The sequence below is a fragment of the Rhododendron vialii genome, chromosome 5a (genome assembly GCF_030253575.1).
Source record: "Rhododendron vialii isolate Sample 1 chromosome 5a, ASM3025357v1".
Taxonomy (NCBI): domain Eukaryota; kingdom Viridiplantae; phylum Streptophyta; class Magnoliopsida; order Ericales; family Ericaceae; genus Rhododendron; species Rhododendron vialii.
Genome location: NC_080561.1, coordinates 1,985,758 through 2,006,481, shown reverse-complemented (window position 1 = coordinate 2,006,481; position 20,724 = coordinate 1,985,758). Strand labels below are relative to the sequence as shown.

General features: G+C 36.6%; 1 protein-coding gene and 2 pseudogenes across 1 annotated transcript in view; all 3 read right to left on the bottom strand.

Moving 5' to 3' along the window:
* The window catches only part of LOC131325422 (uncharacterized), a 42,695-nt gene extending 27,591 nt beyond the window's left edge, over positions 1-15,104 (bottom strand). The window contains exon 1 of the mRNA XM_058357683.1: positions 15,085-15,104. The gene's annotated coding sequence lies outside the window, so the exon portion shown is untranslated. The remainder of the gene's footprint in view (positions 1-15,084) is intronic.
* Positions 986-6,481, bottom strand: LOC131325426 (uncharacterized; annotated as a pseudogene).
* LOC131325423 (uncharacterized) lies at positions 7,665-15,178 on the bottom strand (annotated as a pseudogene).
* Between the last annotated feature and the right edge of the window lie 5,546 nt (positions 15,179-20,724).

The window sequence follows — 20,724 nt, the reverse complement described above, 5'->3', positions numbered from 1 at the left end:
ACTCTTTCTTCCGAAGATCGACTTCTAATGGTGAAGCAACAAATCATCAGGGAAGGGTATCAAGAGCTATGGACACTGGTAAAGATTTGCTTCCGTCGAAAAAGAGATGTTATGATGATGCTTTTCGGATTAATCCTTCAGCGGGAGCGAATAGTGGGGGATCTTTGACTAGGGCAGGTCTTTCGGAGATCGGAATCACTGATGATGTGGTTCCATTGTGCAGGCCACTAAGAGGATGGACTCAATAGATAAATGGGAAGCTAAACAAATGATTTTCGCGGGCATTCCGTATGTTAGGAAGAATTCAATGTTCGATGAAGATTATGAACAGATACCACTTGATATGGTCCTAAATGAGGATGAACCGTCATTTTTACAAGGACAGACTCGGTACAGACACGTCGCCAGTTAAGATGTTCGTGCGAGGGCTGTAGCTGCTCATCTGATGATGCCAAAATGAAAATAAAAGAGAAATAAAAAATGCAAGATTCTATACTTTTTTTTTTTTTTTTGGTAAATGATTTTAGGAAACCATATGAGTTCATGCCAATGCACTGTAGGGTAATGATGCCTAATGGCATTCCAAGCAGTTGTAGCATTATATTTAGAGGAGGCAAAGGGTTAAAGCATCTTCAATGGACTTTGTAAAACACTCAATAGTGTGAATGGCTCTTTAGCCAGTGAATGTGCAAAAACTAGCTCAATAGACTAGATAAGTTAGCTCATTAACTTATCACTCAATGACTCACTCTTTTTTTTTGTTGAGAAACATGTATACACCTTTCGAAGTGACAGAAACCATGAGAACAAAGGCTAGAGCGACTTCACCTAAATATGTCACCCATAGCAAAGGAAGCAGGTTCAATTTGCGAGAAGAAATAGCACAGGATAATTTCAACTCGTGACAAGATTGTGTATTTCCTACCGATGAGGGGTTAAGGCTATGTTTGGATGCAGGAATTAAAGAGAATAATGTGAAAATACTAATCATTAACTAAAATAACAAGACTGTTTGCTGCATTCTGTTCTGCTGAAAATAGATACAACCTTGTTGGGACCCTCTGTAATTATTGTCTCAGACAGTCCACATTTTTCACACAATACGTTGTACTCTTACCGATCAGAGTATCCTTGTGAGATTCACACTTGCGAGACATCTCCAGCAACTGTCACGGACAGTTCCAGAGAGAATCCATGGCCGATAAAAGCATTGTGAACTAACTATTATTCAAGACAACGGGGGAATCTTACAATGAATGTTTTTAGCTGTAGAACAGCTAATTACTCGACGCTTACTCCAAAACCCTTCCTCAAAAGCCATAATAAGGAGGATTAACGAGGGGATTTTGGACTTGATTATACATCTAAGCACCTGCACATAGTATAAAAAGTAGTAGGTAAATTATCTTAACTTCCATAAATTTCATAATGGACTCAGAAGCTTAAAAAATGCTTTCACCTTTGTGAAGTCCTTCTTTTATGAAGGCCAACACAACTGAAGCTAATTCAGTTTGGTGTGAAGTGTAATTATGATTTGCTCCTTCTACAATATGTAATTTGTGATTAGGTATGATCCTGGCAAACTCCAATAATCTTCGATGGGATTGACTTCATCGGCAGATCCATGGACAGTCAATACCCTTTGTCATACAAAAGATGGAATATGAAGCATGTTTTAGTTAGATCATGTGAATACAGTTACTTACGATTCTATGAAACGAGTAAATCAATCAGGGTGTGAGCGTATGATAGATTCTGGTCCATATCGTAAAAGAAAAATGAAGTGAGAAAGTTGAACACAAATCTATTTGAATATTTTGGATGCAGAAGGTAAGTAAAATGTATCTGTCAACATGTGATGTGATCAACATGATCTATGGTAACTTCAGAAACGTAGATATATTCCACATAACGACTCGACTGTCTTCTGACCTGCAGTTTTTGTCGATCTGAAGGCATGCTTCGTGCATGCTAGTATTTAGGCGATCCATCAAACTTTCCTCTGTCACTCGGAAAGAAACTTCTCCTGCAAAATTAGATTGACTGTCAACCAGTAAATTCATACAGTGGATACATGTCCATGCTAACGGTCAACCATCATGTTTTCGATCTCCGTATGCTGTTTTGGCATGCTTGTCTCCAAGTGTTTAACATAACTAATATGTTTACCCTAAAGAGTCTGCGAAAAACAGGTTAGGTATTGTAAATGGTGAACCCGGCGATGATAGCTATTGTCCGAAACAGTCAAACAACTACACAAAGGAAGCAAAGATTAATTTATTCTGGCCCATAATGAAAGGAAAGTTTGCAATATCGGTCGTCGGATAGAGGATATCGGTCTTTTGGTAAGTGACAATATGACAAGCGAACAGTAATGGAGTTCTCTGGCAAGCACAGAATATGATTTTGATAATGGTTGATCAGGCAGAATCGCAGGTGTACGTGGAAAAACAAGGTAACAGAGCATATAAAAATTATCAGACAACAAGGAGAACTAGAGCGTTAAGTGGACTGGCTAGATTTGAATTCAGAGGTACAAAAAAGAAGCGCAAAACAGTGAACAAATTTGTTAAAAGATACACTTCCTTTTCTATCCACGCGTTCTTCAATTCCTCTCCCCAAATTATAACGACCAGAAACATTAACAACAGAGGGGATATCATGACAGTTTGACGCATACAAGAGCACCGCAACTCCTCCTGCAGTAATAGCATTCAATACTCCAGTGATAGAGCAGTTTGTTGAGGAAAATAATCAATAGACAAAATTTGGCAGTTGCGGTGATAATCTAGACATGAAAATAGGATATGTATACGTGGCCCAATAACATTTTTGTGAAGAGATGTTACATGAATTGCCTGTGAAACTAAGACTGCATTTGGATTTAAGACTCCATCCAGATCATAGGAATTACACTTGTATGATAGATGAAATATTACTATAACTCTCTCATGACTAAAAAATCTCGAGGTAAAAATGTGGTTAATATACAACTCGGTGCTGACCCAAACTGTGCAGCTGTTCCTGTACGCCCCATTGTATTGTCAGTTTTAGACGGCAATTATACAGATTCAACAAATTCTGCTTCTTGAGGGTCTTAAATCAGACTCGCCTTACATTAATGATAGTCTGAAGCAGAAAACCAAGGTACTGTTTTTTGTGTGCTCCTAGTTCCCCTAATACAGCTTCTTGCTAGCGCTGCCTAACTTAGTTTAGCAGCTTGTAGGTTAAAGAGGTCCAAAAGAGTGGACGAAAGGTGTTATGCGGTGCAGATGGAAAGCATTTGAATTTGCTACAATTTAATTTGTGACTCTGATAAATTTGCTGGGATGCGATAAGTCCTGAGATCTGTGATTTGCAAACAGTAGGCTTTTCCTGTCTCAGGAAGAAGGGAGAAAAAAGGAAAAGTGCAGAAATCAAAGACAGTAACACTGCAGTAGACGTTATGGAAGTTTGAAGGTTAAATGGCTAAAAAGAGCAGAAGCTCCGTGTTAGGACATCATGTAGATGGAAACCAAACCAAACCAAGCCTTATGTCCCAATCACTTGTGGTCGGCTACATTAATCATTTTCCTCCATTGAGCTAAAGCACAGTAGGCCAGGCCACATGTAGATGGAAACCATCCGGGAAAAAACAAAAACATGAAGTAAAAAACAAACATGGAAACTCTCTGAATTTGCCAGGTTTTAAAGGTGCCAACAGTTGAGATTCCGAGGAATAACATTGTTAAATAGTAGGTTTTTCATTTTCCAAAGTAGAAGAGGAATACGAAAACCGGTTGATAGGCTTGGGGTTTAAAGAATGAGCCAGTAAAACTACACAAAAAAGTACATAGGAATTAATTGATACTTTATTTTGGGCAAAATCTGATAGACGAGAATCAGAGAACATGACTATCTAAAAATCCCCTGCCAAATCCATTGGGCATCATAATTAAGGTTACATTTGCAATCTGCAGTCCACAGAGAAATTTCTGAAAATTTCCCAAAACTTGTTTTTGCTTAATTTCTGAAAGGAGCCACAATACTACATGTACGAATCATGTCTCCCAATGCACTGGGAATTGAACTGCAAAACTGGAATATACTTGTACTCCCAAGTGCATTGTGATGAGGAACTGATAGCATGGAAGGCTTAAGGCATACCTTTACTGTGGCCAACAATTGCAATCGTTATACGGCATGCACCACTAAAGTGTTGGATTACAGCACGTAAGTCCTCAGCTTCGCTCCGGTAGTTACCGAAATCAAAGGAACCTTCACTTTCCCTGAGAATAAATACCTCATAGATAGTTAATTAAGTCACCATGAGAAGTAAACATCAAACTCACAAGCAAGAACGACATTCAGACCAATCACCCAAGAGTTTAAGCTAGAATAAAAACTAGGCTATACACCATAACCGCAGTTCGATAACTTTAAACTCACCCCACCCCAAAGCAGCAAAAAGAGAGATATTGCTATTTTCAGAACATTATTTATATTTGCAGAAGAGATCATGTATGTTCAACTTTGTCGTATGTGTTCTTTTTCACATTGTGGTAATCACTATGCGCTTATCATAACTGGCCAGTGAACACCTTAGTTTGTAAGGGTTTGTTCAGTCCTTTTAGTTCAGTTTGCGGATTAGAAGACCTCGTGGGCAAGATTGTGTCATATTGGGCCCATTTCCTGAGCTTTTGCAGCAACATCAACTAACAAGAGAGCTCTCAGTGGAAAGGAGCTCTCATTCCTAGAAGTATGTAGAACAACCAACTGGAAGGAACAGGAATGGTAAAAAAAATATCCCAAACCATGCAAGTTGCAACTAGTGATCTAAACTATTACAAAGGGAATGCAGTGCAAACTGGAATCAACATCCGTGCAAAAAGTTGAGAGAGTGAAAAGAAGCAAGTAAAAACCTCACACTGCAAGGAACCCAATGCTAAGGAGCATGTGGCACTTCTTTAACACTTAATGTGTTTACAAAATAAAAACAAGCAAAAAACCAAACGTCAGCCAAAGGAAATGCCCAGTTCAAGCTAAGTAAAACGTATGTCGAGACCACTACATGAGTCTATGCTCACCACTAAGTAATTGTCAGGTTCTGCAACCAAAACAACTACAATGTAAGGTAAACTATACTGAAATAGAAGCAAATTAACCTTAAAGAGTCAGTTTTTGCATCTCATCTTGCGACAAGCTTACCCATTTCCACAAAAATTGAAGCGGAAGGCAGTGATTCCTTCTTTCTCTAAAGCAACAGCAAGGTTCACCAGAGTGTTGTCTTCCTGGAGATAAAAACACGGGCTGTAAGATCGTTCCCATAATCAGCCGGAAACATCAAATAAGCAAAAACAACAGGACTTGTATTCATAGAAGACACCTGGGGTCTAGAAAACTCTCATTGGATGAGCCCAAGAGGAAAGGGGACCCCCTTATTAACCAGGGTTCATATTACTCATCTTCCTCCATTTCTTCCTCTATGAGCTTCTTAAACTTCAGCAAGTAGGAAGTTGACCATAGTTGACAACTCTTTTAGGTAACATAACTACAATAGAAGATAAATCAGCCAATAACTACTTTTTCACGATGCTATTCTGCAGGATCACCAATTCACTGCTGTAGGCCATTCTACATGATTACTGACCTTTGTGCATTGGAAACCATGGCACAAGATCACAATCTCCACAGATCCAGTTTCATGTAATATCCCGACAAGCTTTTCTCCATTGGTGTTTGGTATTATGATTTTCTGTTGCCGCATAACTGAAACATCGCAATTCATTCAGACTTGAGTCTCAAGAATGACGATGGAATGCAAATGTGCGATCATAATACCAATGTTTCTCTTTCATGTAAAGTACAAAATACAGAACACCAGCTCTTGACTCTTTCTAAACAGATTGACCATTTATTATTTTCGGACAGTAACTGTATAAACATTCAAAGTGCGCTACGTGGAAGCAATCATGTACACAGGAAACCAAAGTTTGACATCTTATATACCAAAAAATACTTTGCAGTAAACATCCAATGGAGACTATCACTATCAATGGTGAAGGATGGCTTTCTGGGAGGATTTGATGTGTGTACAGGATCATCGAAGCCCTTGTCAGTATTCCACTTGCTTTATGCTGATAACATAACCATTTTTTGGGCAGCGGATCCGGATCAGCTAGGCTATCTAGGAGGGGTGCATTTTTCTTCTGAAGCTATATCAGGTTTGCCAGCAAATTTACCTAAATCGGAACTGAACCAATTGGTGTGGTTGTACAAGCAGACTCTCCGGCTGCCATCTTGGTAAGGTGGTCTGGTTGAGAAGACTGAAAATGTAGAAATGCCTTTGTTTCAAGAAAGATATGGTAAACGCCACAACCCAAGTTTAAGCATACAGCATTGAACATCTTCTTCACTCTGTAGTTGATGAATCTATCTACCAAATACCCTTTTAATTTGGGACGTAAATATTAAAAACTCCATTAATTTAACACCAAGTGCCCACAACGTAGATAAAGTGATTCTGAAAGCGTGATACCATTTTGTGGCGAATGTTATGCATGATATTGGCAAAAAGGTTACGCCTTCATTTGTGGTTAATCATATACCATTTTTTTAGTATTATCTTGTTTTATCGTGAAAGTCAATAGAGATACGGTTACGGTATCCCCAGACAAGGGGTGGTACCAAAATTCTTGTGTCTATATGGTAAGGAATTTTTCGGCTGTTAAATTTAAGAAATTATAACAAAATCATACAATGCAACGGCTGGAAAATCCCTCGGCACAAAAGCAAAAGGGTTTTCGGGACAGAAGAGATCGAACCCAGAATGGTTAGGATATTCAAATTAACCTTAAAAACCTGCTACTCGTCTCAATAAGTTTATGGTGTTTTTTTTTTTTTTGAAAGGAAGAAAAAAAGTTACGGAGTATTAAACATTTGTTCGTATTCAAGCTTATTAAAAACAAAAGTTATATGATACATGAAACCCGATCCATGAAAAGTACATTTTTCTCTTCACAAAATAAAAAGGCAAAAATGTATTTTGGCACCTTTGAGAAAGTAGGCTTTCTATTTGAAACATAAATTCAGGTGAATATTCTTTGGAGTGAATACTCATTAATGGAAGCTTTACGACTTCCATATATGACATATTGGCTAACATATGCGCACATGGACTAATTTAGACCAATCTCACAGCTCATTTGTGGGTCCCAATTAAAGCCACGCGAAACATAAATTTTCCACAAAAGTTCTTTTGAGACGAGGGAAATTAAGGAGGGAAAGAAAAAAAAAACCAAGGCTCTGATTTCATTTCAGTGTCACCCGTAGCAATAAGCAAAGAAAGCAGGTTCAATTCCATCTAACTGGGGCCACAAGAGAAAGAGCACAGTGTAGTTTCAACTCGCAAAAAGTCAGTGTTTTGTATACAAATGAGATATCCAGCCCAAATAGATCAGTTCAGAAACCAATTTCATTGTCCACTTGTAGGAGGCCCACTTAAATTCAGAACAAAGATTTGTATGAGCTAATACAGAAATTTATAAAACGCGCATGAGAATCTAACTTTAAATCAAATGCTTGTTTAGTTCACCATTTGAGTTCAACACATTGCAGAAGTAGCCGAGCCAAGAAAAAAAAAAATTAACACATTTGGAGAAATAAACGTCACTGCGAGCTATTAATGAAGACAACTGAGAAATCTCAGATATGTATTTTATTAGCTGTAAAACAGTTAATCACTTGATGCTTGTGCCTAATCCGCTTACTCAAAAGTCATTACAAGAATGATTAACTAGGGAGTATTCAACTTGATAATCCCTTTAAGAAGAAAGGGAAAGCCAAGTGGTAAGGCTTCCCTTTACCTAGAAAAAGACCTTGGTTCGATTCTCATTATGGGATTCCATTCCCCACCTCCTAGGGTACATTAGATTAGGTTTCTTGCATGTACTTTTAAAAAAACGAAAACTTGATAATCCCTTTATAGCTCAAGAATCTCTCTCAACGGCGAATGGGTTCCTTTAAGCACCTGTATAGGAATTAAAAGTAATCAGAACGCGAATTAGCTCAAATTCCATTCAATTTATCAATGGACTCAAGAAGCTCAAAAAATTCTTTACCTTTGTGAATACCCTCTTTTATGAAGGGCAAAACAACTGAAGCTAATTCAGTTTGGTGCTTGGTGTAAACATGATTTGCTCCTTGTACAACGTGTAACTTGTGGTTAGGTATGATCTTGGCGAACTCCACTGCATCATCGACTGGAATGGTTTCATCAGCAGATCCGTGGACTGTCAATACCCTTTATCACGAAAAATACAGACTTATGAAATATTTTTCGACAATTCAATACAACAACTTACATTCAACGAAATGAGAATATCATTAAGGATGAGAGTGCGTGACAGATTCTGGTCCATATCGTAACAGAAAGTGAAGTGGAAAACTGAATTCCATATCTACTTCAAGTTTACAAATGCAAGTGCCAGATTCAGTAAGATTATGCAATGCAGCAGGTTAATTTGTGGAATGGATCCATTCCACAAATTAAAATAGGTCGTCCCATTATCCAGAAGCAGTTGAAACAAGCCTTCTTTGGCACAATAGATAATTCTCAGGAATGAGAAATGGCCTCTAATATGGTGGAGTTATAAGATAGCAGTACCGCACTGATAAAACATGTCATACTACGTATATAGCAGGATTGGAGACAATTAAGGCTATTATTACCGCACTGATAAAATATGTCATATATAGCAGGATTGGAGATAACTAAGGCTATTATTATTCATACAAGGCCAGATCAAAGATGACAAAACCAGGAGAAATAATTGTCATGACATTATGATAGAGACACACCAAAATGGCTGGGACCCCAGACTGATGGTGGCTACACTTGCAAAAAACAATATGGAGCCATTTATATACGATTAGTGAGAAGCTGCAAGAACAAGGCTGACAAACCAGTGCCGTGAGAACATGTATCAAGGTGAAGGACTCTACGCAGATGGCAAAGGGAAGAATTGTGCAGGCAATTGACTAACGCTTCTTGATCTAGACCAGTGACAATTTTTACTAGAGTGCCACGACAAAATCAATGCACTTGGCCCTATATGGTAGATGCTGAATAGGTTGCTTTTTTATGGGTCAACAAACTTAATTCAATCCGTCTGCTGAGAGCCTGAGACTGTCTAGTGATACATTGTTTCAGGCCTTCGGCTAATGTATGATCAACAAGATCAATCAAAACTGCAGAAACATAGATATATACAACATAATGAATTGACCGTTTTCTGACCTGCAGTTTTTGTCGATCTGACGGCATGCGTCATGCATCTTTGTATGTAGGCGATCTGTCAAACTTTTGAGTCACTCGGTAATCAACTTCTCCTGCAAAAGGAGATTGTCTGTCAACTATTAAATGCATATAGTGAAATACATGTCCGGGTCAACCGTAATATGTTCATGTTTTCAATAGTCGTGTGCTCTTTTGTCGCCATTGACTCCAAGTGTTTTGAAAGGAAAACTTGCTATATGGGTCAAGCACACACAAGTGAATAACGCAACCCTTTTCAATTCTTTTTTTAAATAAAAATAATATGACATGCAACCAGTGGACTTTCTTGGTAAACACATAATGGGAAATTGAGAATGGCTGATTCAGACTCAGTTGTGAGTATAAATATAACAAGGAGGACTAAAACAGTAACTGGACTAGCTAGATTTGCATTAAGAGGCAAGATAAAAGAGAGCAAAAAACAGTGCACAAGTTGTAAAAAGGATACACTACCTTTTGTATTTTTAACATCAAAATATCCATCCTTCCTGATTTGTTCAAAGAAGTCTTTACCCATACGTTTTTCAATTTCTTTCTTCAAATCATAACGACCAGAAACATTAACCACAGTGGGGATATCATGATACTTTGAGGCATACAAGAGCACAACATTTCCTCCTGAAACAATAGCATCCAATATTACAGTAATAGAGCAGTTTGTTGAGATAAAAGACTACATACCCCAAAATTGGTCATTGCATTGGTAATCTAGTCTTGCAAACTATGACAGATGTATGTCGTCCAATCTAGAGGTATTCTCATGAATTGTCAGCGAAATTAAGACTCCATTTGGATATAAAACTCCATCGATGGAATTTAGATGAAGTTATAACTCTCACATACTAAAAATCTCATGATAAAACTTGGTCAATATATAACTCGGTGCTGACCCAACTGGGCGACTGTGTGGATGTGCCAATAGATTATGGGGATATGAATTAACTAGAGGCAGACGCCCCATTATATTGTCATTGTAAGAAGGCACTTCAGATTCAATGAAACTATTTATTTTGGGTCATAAATCATACACCTTAAATTAATGATAGTCCTGAAGCCAAAAAAGCATGTTACCTTTCTTTCTGTGCCCTTAGAATCATTAAAATAGCTTCTAGCTAGTGCTGCTAAAATTAGATATTTGGCAGCTTAGGTCATGTTAAGCATGTATCAAGGTCCAAAAGAGTGGAAGAAAGGTGTTGAGCTGTGAAGACTGCAGATGGAAAGCATCTGAATTGCTTAACATTTTAAAATGTGATAAATTGCACTTACCAAAAAAAAAAAGTGACAAATTGCTGGTGTGCAAGAAGTACTAAAATTTGTAAAATTGTAAACATAGCCTTTCCCTTTGTCGAAAGGGAGGAGAAAAAAAAAAAAGGAAAAGTTCAGCACTCCAACGACAATAACACTGGAAAATGGCAGCTTAGGTAAAGGAAAGTTTCAAGGTTAAATGTCTAAAACGAGCGGAAGCTATGTTATAGGCTGTGCATAAGGTAACAATCCCGAAAAAAACAAAAACAAAAAACATGGAAACTCTCCAAATCGGCCAGGTTTTAAAGGTGACAGAGGCTGGGATTCAGAGGAAGCCCTAAAATTCCAAAACAGCATTTTTCATTTTCATACTTCATTTGGTTAAATTTTTATTGCACAGAACAGTAGAACAAGGGTATCCAAAAACCACTTGCCAAATCCATGGGGTCCACATTACGAAGGTTATATTCAATCTGCAGTCCTCAAGCACCAATTTCTGGAAAGTTTCCTAAGACTTGTTTTTAATTACTTAGAGGAGCTACAAAGCTAAATATAGGCATAATGTCTACCAATACACTAGGAATTGAACTGCAAAATTAGAAAACACTGAAAGTAAGAGATCAGATGAAAAGACCTAATTAAACACCCAGGCTCCTGAAAGACTTGGGACCAGCATTCATCCAAATCCAGAAAAGGGTTAAAAACTTACCAAACTATAGCTTCTAAAGTCAAGACACCAAAGCACGAAACAGAACAACATTAAGAAAAACAAACCAAAAAAAAAAAGAAAGAAAAAAAAAAGGACTCCTTGCACTTCTAGCTTTTTGAATTTATTTGTTGAGCTTCTTAGAGCTGTTGACAGCACAGCATGAAATGTTTTGACTGGAAAAGTGTGAATGGATTTTTGAGAACAGGGTCCACCGTTACGCGGAATTGCTGGTATTGACTGCTTAATACAAAAGGCATACCTTTACTGTGGCCAAGAATTGCACTTGTTCTACGGCTCGTGCCACTGAAGTGTTGAATTACACAGCACGTAAGTCCTCTGCTTCGCTCCAATAGTGCCCGTAATTAAAGGAACCTTCACTTTCCCTGAAAATTAATAACTCATACATAGTAAATTAAGTCACCATGAACAGAAGTACACATCAAACTGACAAGCAAGAACGACGACATTTAGACCAAACAATAAAGGTTAGAAGCAAGAAGAAAAACTAGACCATACCAAAATCTCGATAACCTTAACTCATCCCATTCCAAAACAGCAAAAAGAGAAAGAAAAAACAGAGATATTGCTATTCTCGGAACATAATTTTTATATGTCAACAAGAGGAACAGTAACAATTTATGAAAGAGTTTGATACACATTGCTGGGCCCATTCCCAAACAACAAGATTGTAAGCTCAACTCATATCATATGTGCTTGTTTCCACATTATGGTAATCATGACACTTTCTTTACAGCTGCAGAGCAATTATTCTCCAAGGGGTTGTTCTCTTCTTCTTTTTTTTAGTTCAGGGTGGATTAGTAGGTCTCATGGGCAAGATTGAGTCATATGTGAGGCACAGTGAGGGAGATTCACATGTTTTTTGGACCCATTCCCTAAGCTTTTGCAGCAACTTATCAACAATTGGGATATCAATCCAACCAAGATCTAAGGAGTTGAAAGATCACAGAGAAGAGATGGCGGCGTGCAAGCTTGACATACATTGTTGGGCCCATTCCCGAAAAGCTTAAGCGTTAGGATCAACTAGTGATCTAAAAGCTTGGAAAGACAATGAAGTCGATTAGAATTGACATCCATGCAAAAAGTTGGCAGGTTGGTTCAATACTATCAACGTGCTTTTATGAAGTCATTGAGCCTGTTTCACTAACAAAATGGTGCTTACCTATTCCCCAACAGAATCAAATTTTAAATAGATAGGTGTACATGGATGTGCGTCACCCAAAAACCATGAGAAACAATAGCAGTATCCCAATGTTAAAGAGCATGTGTCTCTTCTTTTACAAATAAACAATCCCATTAGAAATAGGGGAGAAAACTATAAAATAAGAGCAAGCGAAAAACTGAACATCAGCCAAAGTGAACGCCAAGTTCAAGCCAAGTAAAACGTAAGGCTAGCCGCTAGACCACTACATGAGTCTCTATCTATAGACAGCCAACCACTAAATGATTTTGCGAGGTTCAGCCAACCCAATACAAGTGCAATGTAAGGAGCACAAAAATAGTAACAAATAACCTTTGTTTTTCTAAAAGTTTTAGTAACAGATAACCTTAAAGAACAGTTTTTACTTCTTATCATGTTATACGCTTACCCGTTTCCAGAAAAGTCAAAGCGGAAGACAGTGATTCCTTCTTTTTCTAAAGCAACAGCAAGGTTCACCATAGTGTCGGATTCCTGGATATAGAAGATCATCCCCACAATCAGCCCAAAACATCAATAACCAACAAACGAACGACTTTAGATAAGCTATCAGTGTCAAAATAGGTTAAGGAAATAGGAACAGATTTGCATTATCAAAAGATTCAAAACTACTAGACTTATTTGTCAAATCAGCCAATAAACTCCGTTTCACCAATCTTTTCCTTAGGATCGCCACTTTAGGCTATTGTACACGATTACTTACCTTTGTGGATCGGAAACCATGGCACAAGATCACAATTTCCACAGATCCAGTTTCATGTAATATCCCAACAAGCTTTTCTCCATTGTTGTTTGGTATTATGACTTTCTGTTGCTGCATAACTGAAACATCACAATCCATTCATTCAGCCTTTAATCTCATGAATGATAATTATGAGGGCTGCATAATACCATGTCTCTCTTTTCATGTAGAGTACAAACTAGAAACAACCAGCACTGGACTCTTTTAAACAGATTGACCTTTTACTAGTTTTGGTAAGTAAATGTATATTCATTCAAAAGTCATCCACAGAAGAATTGAGGCTGTGAAGGACCATTATGTGCTTTGGTGGATGTCAGCAAGAAATTTGTGTGAAAGAATCGAGGCAATGAAGGGAGTCAATGAGGAGACCCAATCAACTATAGAGGTTGACTCACCGTTCGGCCCTCCAATATCTTGTGCTCAGAGAAGACAATAAAAAAAAAAAACCAACATAGAATGTACCATGAACAAAAAAAAAAGGTTTAGAAGTCCAGCAGTCTCGTGAACTGACCGAAAGATTTGTTCGGTAATTATGGAAAATTCAGCCCCTTGATTCAGGAACAGTTTCAATCGATGTAGAAACCAGAAACAATGAAGAAAAGACCAAATCAGCAAGAAGGATAAATGTGAAAATCAATGTGGTGGTCTACCTTTTTGACAGCCTTTTGTTTTACTTGTGCAAAACAACAAAAGACAAAAATAAAAAAGACTACAATGAAGAAAAGACAGAAGCCTAAAGGATTTTAAGAGAAAGAAGTTACCTAAAAGCATCTCCAGCCTTGACCCATTTTAAGATCCAAACTCAAAGTTTGGGCAAAACCCTCTAAAACTCCTCTCCAATCATCACCCAAACCCTTTCCCATATTTGGGTTTTACCCATTTCTTTGCCCAATTCTGGGACAAGATAGGCTCAAACCCATTTTTTGAGATGAAGAAAGTGCAGACGAAGGAGAAGGTTGTACCTAGCCGGAGAAGAAGAAGAAACTGCAGACGAAGAAGAAGGTGCAGCGATCGAGGTTCAGAGAAGAAGAAGGTGCAGTGATCCAAGTTCTATACGAAAGTACAAACGAAGAAGAAGGTTTTACCTCGTCGGAGCTGCTGAACTTCCCTGGAGTTTGCCAAACTGATCGTCTCCTCTCTTTTATTTACCTCTATGCCATTGAATTGGGTCAATATAGGATTTTGCCATTGGAGTAAGCCTAACCCAAAATGAGTTTTTATCCAAATTTTGACCCCAAATTGGGTAAAAATTTGGGTCAAGGCTGGAGATGCTTTGAAAACTCTATAATTCGCTATTGACCACGTACATGGGGTATGTGCTTCGGTGGTCTTCAATTTATAGGGCCAGGTTAAGCCAATTCCTTGTTGGCGAAGGAATTAATTTCCTATGTAGGCTATTTTAACTCAAACTGAGAGTTTTCAAGCTGTGATCTCCGTGCAAAAGAATTGAGGTGGTGAAGGACCATTATGGCAGCCCCATTAATTTTGTTGTGTTTCCAAAAAATTCAAGCATTCATGAATTGCAAAGTTTCCTATCAATAGGCAATCTACTAGCAAGGCAAGTTTCACTGAGTTGACTCGTCAACGGAAATTACTAACAGCCAATGTATCAGTCAATTGGTAGCCTACATCCACTCACCTCATGATTATTTGAACCAAACCCAGAAGAAGGAAAAAAAAAAAAGAGGAAAAAAGATAAACTTTCATGCGTACACAGATATAATTAAAACTATTTCAAACCTGGGTTTTCGGAGTTCTTTCGATGTAAAATAAGATATATACATTCATATACACATACCCACTATACAGATACACTGATGCTGCACATGTACATAATGAATTGGAACTATTTATACCTGGGTTTCGCGAAGAGTGGGTAGAATAGGGCTGAGACATCTTCAGGGTTCTTTTAAAGTCGTAGTGGGTCCGTGAAGGAATGAGGCGTACCTGCTGAAGAGCTGCTGAAGGGGAAAATAAAAAGAAGAAGGATTAATGCTTGAAGAAGATGAGAGGAATGGGGGGAAGTCGGACACAAGGATTCCCAGAATTGAGGGGACGAGTCAACTCAGACCTGTGCGCTCTTTGTTCGATGAGCAATACCCCCTCCGTCTCTCGATATCAAAATACGTGTATTTCAAAAACAAAATTTCCATAGTTCATAATTTATAATGTTTTATATAATTTCGAAAACACACAAATTTTAGACGATCTATCATACAAGATTTATATTGCATATAAAAAATATTATAAAAACATGTAGACAATTTATAGAATGTCTCAAATAGTGAAAAAGAACAAATAAATTGGGATGGATGGAGTAAAAAATAAAAATATATTCTCAAACTTAAAAATAATGAGCTTACAAAAATAATTTTTCTTGCAAGGTTTGATAGATCTCTATTAAACAAAAATTCGTATTGCATATTTTTTATTTCAGTAAGCTATTATTTTTAAGCTTGAAAATTGCAAATAAGTATTTATTTTTTAATGAGGGAAACTAGAACAGGGTCAATGTTTTTTTTAATCACTTCAATAGTCCAATACGAGTACAAGTTTTCTCCTCTTACTCTTACCCTATTCGTCGCGTCTATGGTCGTTTGGCATAATAAGTCAAATGACTTATTTTTTGTCTTTATTCAAAAAATTCGTATCTGTTAAATTTTTATTGATTTTTTTGAGGATTATTGTTTCTTCATGACGAGAGAAATCTAAAAAGTAAAAAATTGCGATTGAAATCCAATTTTTTTAATAAAGACAAAAAAATTGGTTTATTTGCTTATTTTTGTCTTTATTTAAAAAAATTAAGTTTTGATTGTAATTTTTTACTTTTTTAGATTTCTTTCAAGAAGCAATATTTCTCAAAAAAATCGACGAAAAACTAAGAAATATGAAGTACGAAAAAACTTTGAATAAAGATAAAAATAAGCCATTTATCTTATTTTGCCAAACCACCCCTAGTTTCCCCTTTTCTCGAGAGAGAAACTTATTCACGGAGGAGCCGTGATTTAGTTGTTCACAGAAAACGCGCAATCTCACCTGTCCATTTTGACAATTAACAATTGAGATATATTTTGAATATTTGACCGGTAATAAATATATCTTACCGTTAATAGTTTGTCTTTAATTTGGATCGTTCAAAACACTTTTTGACGGTCGAAATTAGATATCTCCATAAAACTTTATTTACTGAATCTCCGTAAATAAAGATTTTCCTTTCTCTAACATCTAAACGAACTAGCTAGTTTATTGGCTTCTGGGGAGAATTTGTTTTTCAGCTTTTCCTATTTCTCCCGGATGTCTGTTGCCGACTTGAATTTGAGGAGATGTTAGAATAATACTCCATTAGGCATAATATATGTTACCAAGGTTTTTAGGTTTAATTATTGTGGTTCTTGTTTAGTCTAAGGTATTATTCATGTTTTCAAGTTAATCTTATTTCTTTGTTATTTATGTTTTTCTAATTTGTTTAGGTTTTGTGGTCACCAAGTCTTGTAGCCTGTGAAAAGACATGTTAGAATTCTGACATAATCGATAATATATATCAATAAAAGCAGGCTTGTTGTCAATTCATCTTTTCTATATCAAAGCTTCTAACATGTTAGAAAAATGAATTGAGCAGAACCAAGTTGCTTGTTGTCAATTTAACTTGGTTCTTCTCAATTCATCTTTTCTATATCAAAGCTTCTAACATGTTAGAAAAATGGATTGAGAAGAACCAAGCTTCATTGACGCACACGCTTGTCCTCTAGTGTAAATAATCAAGTATATAATCAAAGGGTTAGAATTTGGATTTTTTTTTGTCCTTATTCAAATTTTTTCCGGACATGTTAGTTTTGCGTTGATTTTTTTTTTTTTTTTGTGAATTATTGTCATATCATTACAAGAGGAATCTAAAAGGTTAAAAAAAATAACATCAAAGCCCAATTTTTTAATAAAGACGAAAAATGGCTTTTTGGCTTTATTCAAAAAATATATTTTTATTCATAATTTTTGACTGTTTAGATTCCTCTCGTCATAATAAAGCAATAATCTATAAAAAAAAAATTAACAAATGCGAAAAAAAATTGAATAAGAACAAAAAAAATAGGCCGGAATATGCTACGGTCCATAACAACACGGATTTTTTTAGAATAAGTTATTCTTTTCACATACAGCAACTAACAATCCATTTAGCGAAAACAATTTATCTAAAATTAAGCTATAGACAAACTTTTTTAGGAAACCCACCTACTATTTCTTGAAAAAAATAAAGAAAGATGGATAAAATATGTGTTCTATGCATAATTTTCTCCAAAAAGAATTAAAAAATGCTAGTGTGTGTGGGCGGGCCCTATATGTATTTGAGAGGTTGTATTTAGTGTTTTGTTTAAATTATTGTGTATGTAGCACTTTTTGCATTTTTTTTTTTTTTTTTTTTTTTTTTGTGAAGGATGAAATTTGATGGACCAGTGCTGGTTTTAAGGCTTTCCAGCCTTTTGGATTGGATGATTTGGCAAGGGAAAAAAAAAAAATTTAGAAGAGTCCGACATATTATAGAGGATTCTGGAGAAATCAGGAATATTTCGAAAATATCTGGAGACTTATACAGTCAGTGATAACTCTCAACATAAGATACTTCTTGAACCCACAGAAGCATACATACATGCCTAATGTTACAAAGAGGAAACAAGTGACATCCAACCCACAAAAAATAACAAAATTAAGCGTGTCTTTTAGTCTACCACCAAGAATTGGGTTCGTGGTATTTGTCGTAAAGTGGTTCAACGTGTTCTTGACGCTTTCGCTTGCTCATTTTTGTGCGATTCGCAACTTTAAAGAATCTCAGAGCCATTTCCACAATCCACTTCAGATTAACTTTCATGACCTCTAGCATGTTCTCCTTTGTCATCATTACCAACTCTTGGTAGATTACCCAATCTGGTTGTCTTTGAAATAGGGCACTACTTGGGTGGATGTAAATCGGCTCGTATTCCACCAAGGTTCTGTAGCCTTCTTGCGGGTCTTTCCTTACTGAGGTGGAAAAAGAATCCGACACCAATGGCTTTCCTTATCTTTATGAAATTCTTCACTTCTTCTTCTGCCTCTGTTGCATTATGCCTCAGTAGTCAGTATTATTGTGTGTTTTAGCTTGATCCAATGTTTTCAAATTTGTTTCTTCAACCCATTTTAATTCCTTAGGACCTGTTATTCGTTGCATGTTTCTTTTAGTACTCTTTGGTGTTATAGGTTAAGTGGAATGTAGATGAGAACAATACCAATTTATCCTTAGGATTTCTGGAATTGAGGTTTCAGACTTGAGGTGGAACCCATGTCGTCGTGAAATGCACACTCCATGTACAAGCGAAAGCATTTTCCGAGCCCCGTTCGTCCAGTGTGCCCAGCTTGGTGTTTGGCCAAAGCTCGTGAAATTGGAGTTATGAAAAGTGAAGCAAGCCCTATAGGTGCGTAAATGTTCGCACAAACGCACCCTAATTTATCTTTATCAAATTCATTTATATTGTTACTCGGAATTTAATGCTTGATTTTTGAATTGCAGATGTTCGAAAACTTAATACGTTAAAATTGATTAAATTTAATGAATTTGTCTTGAAGTGATATTGATTCTTCGAAGAGGGGTGGGGCCCAAAGTTTAATAATGGGAGTCAGTTTAAAAGGTAGATCGGCAGAGCATAAAAAGGAGCATAGGATTTTCTTTGGAGGATATATAAAGAGCAATTCAAGCACAAGTGCGGGGTATGGAGCACTACGGCTGGGAACATAAGAAAATCGGAGGTTGTGGAGTTGAATCGATATCTGGCTAAATCCTTTTCCTTGAACGTAAATGAAGCACGATCTCTGAATAATGTACTTTATGTTTTATTTAGGATTTTTATATTCGAACAAGGGTGGAATGAATTAAGGATTTATTTATTGATACTTCTTTCCATTCAATCTATTTGTATTTGTTATTCTGGATTTTAAGCACTTAATACAACGGTTTTATTAGGTCATGATAATTAGCTGAGATGGGCTATGTTTCATAAGACGCACCTGTGCTATTAGACGGTCTATGCCATAGAGACGGGTCGTACTAGTAAGACAGTTCGTACTAGGCGGCGATACCCATGCCATTCAATGATTTGCGATTATATTTAGGTAACACCCTGTGGGCCCACGAACCCTACGGTGTCCTGTTTGATTCGAATAGTTAGCTCTGAACTTCAATATAAATTATATTGTGAGAGATCGGGTGGATTCAAAACCCTAGATCTTTTCGCTTATAAACTCTCTTACTTTTTAATCGCTTTAGTTTAATTTAACTTTTAATATTTTTGAAATCAAACAATCAAATCCTTTTTCGAATTAAGTTAGAAATTAATTGAAGCAACCGCAACTTAGTCGTCATAATCCCTGAGGACGATGCTAGTACATATCGCTACCTTTTAGGTAGTAGTAATTATTTTGTTTTTTGTTAATTATTTTTTATACGAAAACGACACGATCACCCTTGTTTAGGATTGTAAACATTTTGCTTTGCAAAACCAGAGTCAATAACGTAAAATCATGTACATTCATGCATAATTGCAAAACTTGAAGTCGAGTAATAAAACAGCAGTATTAGTATGTACCGTCATAGAGTCCAGATTTAATCTGAACTCTTATTGATCTAGACCGTCAATTAATCGGATTAAAATCCGAGTTGTCCATCATCGAAATAGACGGCTGGATCGAACGCCTTACAACCCTATAGGACAGCCCGCCCTACAGGATCCCGGAGATCCTAGGTTTAGAGTTCATAGAAGATAAGGCTAGTTTGGGATAAGAAAAATATTTTACAGTCTGTATCCAAATAAATTTGGGCCTACAAAGGATTTTTTTGGGGGGTTCAAATACAGTCACTCTTTTTATTTTCCAATCTGCCTGATTTTGAAAATGAATCGAAATGGGATCAGCCCAATTTTTTGCATGATTGGATGCAAATATTGGGACCGGCCCAATAGTTAAGCGTGGGGCCTGTGGGCTCGATATATAAAGATGTTACTAGCCTAGCCTGCAACAACATGATGTCAGTAATCTATGCCTTAATGAGGATAAATAAAACAAAAATAAAAATCTATGCCTTAAATGTGAAGTTTGTAATAAGTGGCATTAAAATCCGGACCGCCCAAAACACTTTTGGATGGACGCGATGGTGCTCCGCAAACCCTCCACGGAAAGCTCTGTAGAAAAGATTTTCTCTTGTAATAGACCAATTTATTTTGTTAGATAATGATCTATTTTCTTTTTTGGTTAAAACTTAAATGATTCATTTTCCTACAGTCAATAAATTTTTGGGAATTTTTCTTATAATAATTAACTTTTTCGATTAGTCTACAAAAGTAAAAATATATGAATGAAATTTATACAAATTTGTAAAACTTTCTCATGCATTTGATTGGTTTAGTTCGACATGTTTCCCAATAAAGTATTAATTTCTTTTCCATCGAGGGGTGAAAGTACAAGTAAAAGCTCCAATC